The following is an 8,609-nucleotide window of genomic DNA, read 5'->3' on the forward strand; positions in this document are numbered from 1 at the left end:
AGTATTTCTATTTTATGAATGAACAGAACCATTAAATTAACAATGAAATGAGGTGGTAAATCATCGATTTGGTTGTATGTGAAGTTGTATGCCTCTGGATTTTTCTGAAAGAAAAATCTGTTTGCAAATCTGTTCTACAAGTGTTGCCTTCAGCTGGGCCATTTTCCTTCCATTTAACTAAAACTTCATTCTGTCTTTAAGTTCTGGTCTCTAGGAAATCAACAAAAAAGTTTGGCACTCCAACAAAGTATGACCTGGTTTAATGATCAGGTATGTCAAACCATTGGAGCGTTGGATATCTCATTATTTTGTTAAATAATAGCAGCCCCCGCTATTCCAGAAATCTCTTCTATATCACAACATAATGGTTCTCACTCTTCCAGGGATTCTGGTTGAGTCAGGAGTTGGATCTTACAATATTAAGCAGATCTTTACACGTAATGATGCAATCAGTGTGTTGCCACACTTGCAAATATCCATGTTGACACTCGGTTTTGCCTGATGTGAAGCACGGTTAGCTGGCTTCCCAGTTGCAGGAGCTCAAGGACTGGTCATCCACCTGCAGGGCTAGTCCTCATGCTGTCACTTTGGAGTAGCCCAGTATTAGGCCCTTCCTGTATGCTGGTTGCACATTCGATAGCTATAATGCTGAATTATTCAGGACATAAGGGCATAGTCTCATCCAAGCCAAGTCTGAGGCCTTGCTCATGCTGTGAATATTCAGAGGGAGCACTAAGATGGAAACTTCATGCAATTCTGACCATCATCAACCCACTGAAGCCTTTATGCTACAAAATATTCAGAATTTCTGGCTAGGCTACAAAAACATCTTGACGTCTACACTGAATAATTGACAATCTTTTTCACCTCTGATGGAAGTAAAACATTTTAAAACTGTAAGGTCTTCACCTCTGGACTGCTCTGCCATTTGAATGCAGAATCTTTTCATATTCATGCAAATACCAAGAATTTTGCCAATACTCTATTCAGTTTCAGCACTGAAGAAATGATATACTGGATGGTCTTACAATGGGTGACACTGACAGGGAAAAGCTGTATGCCATTTCTTTGAGCAACCAATGTTTTCTCCAGGCAAGGTGCTGTAAATCTTTGGTATCTACCCTTCAAGCTTCAAATTCTGTGTGTCTTGCTGGAATCTGTTCAAGACATCTGTCAAATCAAATATTCTGTCAAACAACAAGAAATTAAACCAAGAAACCCCTACTTCTTCTGTGAAAAGTGGTCATTCCCTTCATATCGGTAGACGCCCTAGGTGAAAATCTTTGTGAAGAACATGTGAGTCCTAGCAAGGCTGTTATTGCACCTGGCTTAGTTTTCTATCTTCCGCTTTAGCTCGGAGCTGCTCAGTGGCCTCCAACCGATCGCACATAAATCATTCCATACAGGTACTTACTCTTTTTCTGCTGTTACAGTAAAGGCATGACGGTTCTCTACAACTCCAGCCTTCATGACATTTAAAGAGTTCTTTAGGGTCAGCGGTCAAAGAAGTGAGAGTATTTGTACAAATGGTGATGGCCCCAACATCTGCAACTGCCACTTCTAAGTGAAACAGGAACAAATAGTACTGTCCGTCTTTGGAAATTTTTTTTTCATGGGCATAATGAAGAGGGAAAAATAAATAAAATTCTTTCTGCCATCAAACGTCACTAGTACTGGACTGTCCAACTAACTTCTAGTATTGCAGCCAGGTTAGCAAGTACAACACTGCAACCTGTACAATGGCAGAATTTACATTTCAGATGGTATCTATGTAATAAGCTTCAAACTTTATGAGGAAACTGAACTTCAAAGTTTGCCTGCTATTTTCCATTTAATCATCTGCATTAATAGAAGATATATCTGCCTAGTGTCCTGATCACTAAGGGTTTGTCTGTCAGTGATGCTTCTGTCTGTTGGAAGTAGACTAGATTAAACGTGTTAAGTATTTTGGTGGCTGAATTTCTACATATGAGTGTGAATACTTACCTTTCAGCTTTCTAGAGTTCAAGATCTCTTTGTATTCATTGCCTGTGAGCAGCAAGACCTCAGCTTTCATATTCAATGTTTTGGTTTTGATGTCAAAATCATCAGGTCCCAAAGTCTGTAAGGGAACTGACTTTGTCTCTGAAAATCAGGCTCTTTTAAGTGCTTAAAAGCAGTCACTGTTGGAAACTTGAGCCTGAAGCAATAAATCTTCACCAATACAGAATGACCTGGGAGTAAGTTAGCATTGTGTACTCGGTCATAAAATGTATGTTGGATAGTAAGACATGACATTTTTGTTCTTCTTTTTCCTGATTGAATGATCTATGCACCTTGCTGTCATGCAAGTAACTTCAAATATGCACATACTAAGTAATATATTCTACTCAAATAAATTGAAGAGGGGATTACGTAATTTATTTGCATTTTATAACTGAACAGGAGAGAGAATAATTTGTTGAAAGAAAGAACACGTAATTTTGAGTTACAAAGTCAGGAAAGGCTCTTTTGCAAGACAGTTTGTGAACAGAGAACGACAAGATCTGTTGCATATTTTCTTTGACTTTTAATGTGGAATAAGGTTGTTTTGTGAAAATACAAAAGGGTGTTAGTATGCTTACCAAACTTATTTCTGACAGTTGTGTACCTTTAGTGTGTCCCTTGAAGACTTGCAAGTCTGTTGACCTCTGGATCAGGAATAGTAATAACTAGAGTAGTTAATCACTTTCAAAACTTAGACTGGCTTTTTAATTTTCACCATATGTGCTCTTTTTCTAGGAACATACTGAAAATATAATGCTCTGTGGGATTTGTGTACATAGACAGTTTGTATATTTGTACACAAATATGAGCATTGAATTATGCTCATAATTCAATATGTATATTCATAGTTGGAAGCCTAGACTTACCAAAATAATTCCATTTGCTCATTGGAGTTGGTCTTAAGCTTTGGAGCATCCCAGAACTGGAGCAGGAATGGCAGCTGGCTCTTCTGTAGAAGTAGTGTGCTTGTTTTCTGTACCAACAAGCCTTGTCATTGGAGTGATGTGGTCTGGATTTACCAGAAGGGGCTACTAAGTTAGCATTTCTTGGTCATTTTTCCCCGGAGGTCATATAGGGAGACTTTTTTGCATTGTTTGAAAAATACTTTGTGAATCTGTAAAGAGCCTCTAAAATGAATAACAACAAGGTCGACAGAAATAAAATGAGCTTGTTACTATGATGGCTCTTGAAAATTTATGACACTTACTTTGTGCCAGCAAAACAAACTCAGCAGTCTTCTGCCTATCTGCAAGAAAAATATCCTTTATTAGAAAATAATAATAATTAAAAAAAAATCAAGGAATCTTAATGTTTAAGAGCAAAGGTGTGGGAACTCTCAGCTGGAACAGCTGTTAGATTCTTCATGCTTCAGCCTTCCTTGTTTCTCTGGCAGCATTAAAGAGCTCTTTCTGGGTTGTTTTTTTTGTTTGTTTGTTTTTTAAGGAAGCCTGTTCAAAATCAAGCAGAATCCATTCAGTCTTTAAAAAATAAAAATAAAAATAAATAAATAAATAAGGAAAACTTTTGTTATATAGATTGATTGATAAAATCCCAAACCTGTTATTCTGTGATTATTTATATTCAGCACAGGAATCTTGTGCAAGTTTGGGCCTCGCTGTGCTTGGACACACATAAACTATTACTGCAGCCCCTGTGCTGAATGCAGGAGGAGCATAGGGAAGTGGGAGGGAAAGGGTGATCATGGAAAGGAGAGGGAAGCACACAGAAATCAAACAGCTTTAACTCAAGGTCACAGCAGGAATTTGTGCTAGACCTAGGAGCTGTAGGCTGATTACTAGTCAATGCCTTTGTCACAGGGTTATGTAGTCTTCTTAAGATGCACTTTTTTAGTTAAAAGCCTAATTTCTGTGTCAATGTTTACTCAGTTCCATTCACGTATGCAATGCTAAATATTAGTTTTATCATTTAGTTTGTCAACTCCACTGGGTGAGCACTTACTTGGACTTAAGTCCAAGTCCCAAATTATTATGGAAGTATTTTTGTTGTATGTTTCTTTAAGAATTCCGCTTTGCTCACACTGCACCAATTTTGCAGGTAGACTGCCATGTCCTTAACCTGTTTCTTGTGATTTCAAATGAAACTTTTATCAAAGTGCTCTAGAAATGGCAAAGATCATTTTGCTTCAGAGTTCAATCAACAAAATAAAGTTGGGATAATCTGTTGCCTTTAAGGAAGATTATTTTATTGATTCTATTAGATTTCTCTGTATAGTGTTAATACATCTGTTCAGTGTTGCAGCATCTTATGCATGCTAAATGCTATCGTGGAAATATATGTTCTGGGTCCAGCTGGGATGGCAGCCAGTATGGTGCCATGTTTTGGATTTGTGACCAAAGCAGTGTTGGTAATACACCAAAATTTTAGCCATTGCTGAATGGTGATTAAACAGTGCCAAAGTTTTCTCTGTTTCTCATTCTGCCTGCCCCCAGTGGGCAGGATAGGAGTGAACAAGAGGATGGAAGGGGACACAGCCAGGAAAGCTGACCCAAACCAACCACAGAGAGATTCCATGCCCCATAAGCTGATAGGAAGGGCAAGTTAGCTTTGACCAAAAGTTTATGATACCATCTTCGACTCTTGTTTTATTGGTTGCTGTGTTATCAGAACTGTTGTGGTCACAAAAGCAAAACAAAGCACTATAAAGAAAATTAACTCCATCCCAACCAGTATATACATATATCACAGACTTGTGATCTCAGCTTGTTTTTGCTGAGTGCAAAACTCTGGGGTAATGCCTGCGGGTCATGTGAACAATGAAATGGGTAGCAGTTAAAAGCACAGGACCTGCTTAAAAAAAAAAAAAAAAAAAAAAAAAGTACAGTCTTTTAAATGAGGTATCCCAAAACTAGCTTTGGGAATTGTGTGGGGCATTCTTGATAAATTACTGTTATTCTACTTCATAGCCTTAAACCACTTGTTTATTTTTAGAGCCTACTTGCAGAAATAAATTAAAGGAAAGGATGAAAGAGAATAGGGAATTTAGATCTGTGAAACAGTTATTATGTACAAACTAGGTCCTTTTTGGCATTCTTTTTCATTCTGTTGCACTCATAATGAGATCAAATTTCTATCTCTCCATGATGAATCCAATTTCATTAGAAACTTGGTTTTCTGAAATCAATGTCCTTTTCTCCTCACCTTTGAAACTTCCTCTTAATATAATTCATTTAAACATTTGACTGTTTATTTCCTTCATTTTCATTTTTTTTCTTTTAATCTGTCTGCATTTCATTCTCTTGCTGCGTCCTAACGGGACCCATTTTTCCCCACAAGGTCTCTATCAGTACAGTGCCACCAGTGCAAGACATTTCTGTGATGTATTGCACCTATACATCATCAAAGCAACAGGGTTTTGATAAACAGCATTCTAATACATCATTAGATCATCACTGATGGCACTTTGATGATGTATTATATTAGTACATCATCAGAGCACTGTCATTCCAGTGATGTATTTGTAAACAGATGGTGCTGTCATGCAAGAAAGAAGGGAAAGCAGAAGAGAACATTTCAGTCTGTTACAGTACAAAATGCATCCCCACCATTCATTCAATGAGATTCAAGACAAAGACCCTGTGAAGGCATAACTCTCTCATTAAGCACATTGGCTCTAAATCCATTGACTTCTCTATCCAGCAGCTGATGAACAGTGAGATAATCCTTTTTTGGCCAGTTATCCACAGAGCTCTTTGAAATGTATTTTCATGTTAGTTACCACTCAGTCCTAAAGTTGGGGTTATACATCATTTTTAATAGTTGCACATTTGCATGCATAATTAAAATAGGTTTTATTTTATATAGGCATACTAAAATTGTATTTCTAGCATAGGGTGTTGTGCTCAGACAATGAAGTTTGAGTACAACAGCAGCAGATGCATTTGGCACACTGCTGGACATTAAGCAGTTGTTACTCCAGAAGCTCAGTAGAATGTTTTCCCCTAATTCTGTAGGTTTGTTTTCTCCCCTCAAATCAGGCATCACTCAGAGTTTGGGGATGAAAGAGAATATATTGATGAATTTCTCATGCTCCTAAGATTAATTCTGTTGTGAAACACTCTTTACATAGTAAGTCCTCATAAGTCATCTTCCTCTACAGTGAGGGGAAAAATTCTTCAGATGAAAAAAAAGACAACAACAAAAAATAATCATTTTCATTTTAAGACATGAAGATCTAGTTCTGTGTAGTATATCTGCTATGATAATTATTAAATTTACAGTTAGTAACCATTTTGAAAGCTAGCTGTATATATTGTTAGATAAATTCTTCCCTCATTTCTTTCCTCAGTGATAAACCTAAATGAATAGAATCATAAGCACCTTGTTTACATGTTGCTTTTGTGTAACTGTTGCTCTTGCACTGTTTTGCTGAACTGTAGTTAACTGTTTTCTGGTTTAACTAGTTTAATTGTACTAGTTTAAATTGAGCAAATTTTTTGTGTATTTCTTTTATAGGTGAGGAAACTAAGGAACGCAAACATCAGGTGAACTGTCAAGAGCCACACACATTACAGCAGGGCTGAAGAATGCCAAATACTAACATCCTTGGTCTGAAAGGTAGGTAGGTCTGTTGTCCTCTGATGTCTTTGCAAGACTATTGATTTGAGATGATGGCAGAGAAATATGACTACACTTACCTGATACTGCTGTTGAACATCTGTTTTGGAATTTTAAGTTTTCATTCTTTTTGGGTACAGTTCTCCCTTTCTCCAATTAAAAAGGTGAGTAATTTTTAAAAAGATGCTTTTTAAATTTATTTACAAGATTGGTCATCAAAACGAAACTGGTGCCATCAGAAAAGATACACTTGAAATTATTCCACAGAAGATAAAAAATTCTCACCAAAAGTATTTTTTAAATATCTAGATGTTTTAAAGCAACATAGAAGTTGCTATGCAGTGGGATTTGCTTTCCTAATTGTGTCTTATTCCGTTAAGTTAAGAATAAAAGTTATCTTGCAAGGGGAATTTCAAAGTTACACAGTTTTATTTTGCACACAGAAAAAATTGTCACATAGAATGGCAGATAAATCTGTGCTTTTTGAGAAAAGACGTTCCATAAAAAATGCATAAATGGCAGTGGATATATAGGGAAAAAAATGACATGTTTCTTGCAGCAAAGATTTATCAAAAGGAACATAAGCATGCCATCCAATCAAAACAGTTACCAGCACACTGTAGTTTCTAGTTAAAACTTTACAGAATCACTGGCACTGTGGGTCTAATTCTCTTCTTTGCATTGTTTGCCTTAAGTAATTGTTATTCTAGTTACTGTGTTCTAATAGGCATTGTAAAACCACAGACTAGAAATAATTTCAAAACAGTGAATTTCATAATTGAAATCTATGAGAGAAGAGCCTCATATCATAATTCTACAGATGGAGACCTGAGCACAGAGAAAGAGTATTTTCCCTGAGGTCCTATGTTGCAAAAGCAATGAGACTTGGAAGATTTGTACATCTTCACTGTTTGGTTCTAGGTCTCTCCTGTAATTTCATCCTGCTGCATCACGTGCAGTGAAATCTCTGTGTGTATAGGGGGAGGAAGAACCAAATCAGAGGTGTATTACAATTGCTTGTGTACATGAATGCTTCTTTTTAATGCACGGTCTCTGACCCAAAGAACACTGTAGCAATCTTAATTCTGCAGGGCGTATGAGGAGAGGCTGAGAAAGCTGGGTTTGTTCAGCCTGGAGAGAAGGGCTGGAGAGGTCTTACTGCTGCCTACAACTGCCTAATTGGAGGTTGCAGAGTAGATGAAGCCAGACTTTTCTTGGAGTCATGCAGCAAAAGGACCGGTGGCACATTCTATTGCAGTGGTCACATATTATACTTAAGAACAATTGTGATTAGATATTAGGGTAATTATTATTTTTCCCCAGGACAGTGGTCAAACATCATAAGGAAAGCCCTGGGAGAGTGTAGTGTCCCCATCCTTGAAGATACTCAAAACCAGTCTGAACATGGCACTTTGCAAGCTATTCTTGTTCTGAGCATGACCTTCAGAGATGCCTTCCAACCTCCATTGTTCCATGATTCTGTGTGCTCACTGCCCTTTAACTATCTATGGATGCTATTGACACTTATTATGTTGATACAGACTACTCTTTATCTATAGATAGATATTATATAGATAGATATTGATATATAAAGCAGTTGCTGCAGTTGCTTGTTTTTACCTATCTCTGTATTGATTTGTTACTAAGCTCGACATAACCTATCCTGTACTGTAAGCAGTATGGGAAAGCTTCTATTTCCTTAGTAAGGACTGAGAAAGACCATGAACTTGTGCAGTGGCTCTTCAGGCACAACTCAGTATACATAAATATTGTGTAGTTTTTCTTCCTAACAGTGCTGTTCCGTGTTCATAGTATGCTAGCTGTGTTCAGTAGAGGTAGTGGATCGTAGGCTGTAGAAATTTGCTGGCAAGATAGAAAAAGGAAAACTGGATGTGTGTGAGTCTCATTAAATTCTCTGACACCCAGCATTTGGGGAAAGTTTTTGTTTTGTTTTGTTTTTGGTTGGTTGTTTTTTTATTTGTGCCTTTTTTTTTATTATTATTATTGCT

The 8,609-nt window shown here is 37.1% G+C and overlaps 1 long non-coding RNA gene across 1 annotated transcript in view; it reads left to right on the forward strand.

Moving 5' to 3' along the window:
* Positions 1-6,600, forward strand: part of LOC110351452 (uncharacterized) — a 248,467-nt gene extending 241,867 nt beyond the window's left edge. The window contains exon 5 of the long non-coding RNA XR_002398918.4: positions 6,499-6,600. This is a non-coding gene — a long non-coding RNA (uncharacterized lncRNA). The remainder of the gene's footprint in view (positions 1-6,498) is intronic.
* The last annotated feature ends 2,009 nt before the right edge of the window (positions 6,601-8,609 follow it).

This window comes from Anas platyrhynchos, chromosome 15 (genome assembly GCF_047663525.1).
Source record: "Anas platyrhynchos isolate ZD024472 breed Pekin duck chromosome 15, IASCAAS_PekinDuck_T2T, whole genome shotgun sequence".
NCBI classification, from domain to species: domain Eukaryota; kingdom Metazoa; phylum Chordata; class Aves; order Anseriformes; family Anatidae; genus Anas; species Anas platyrhynchos.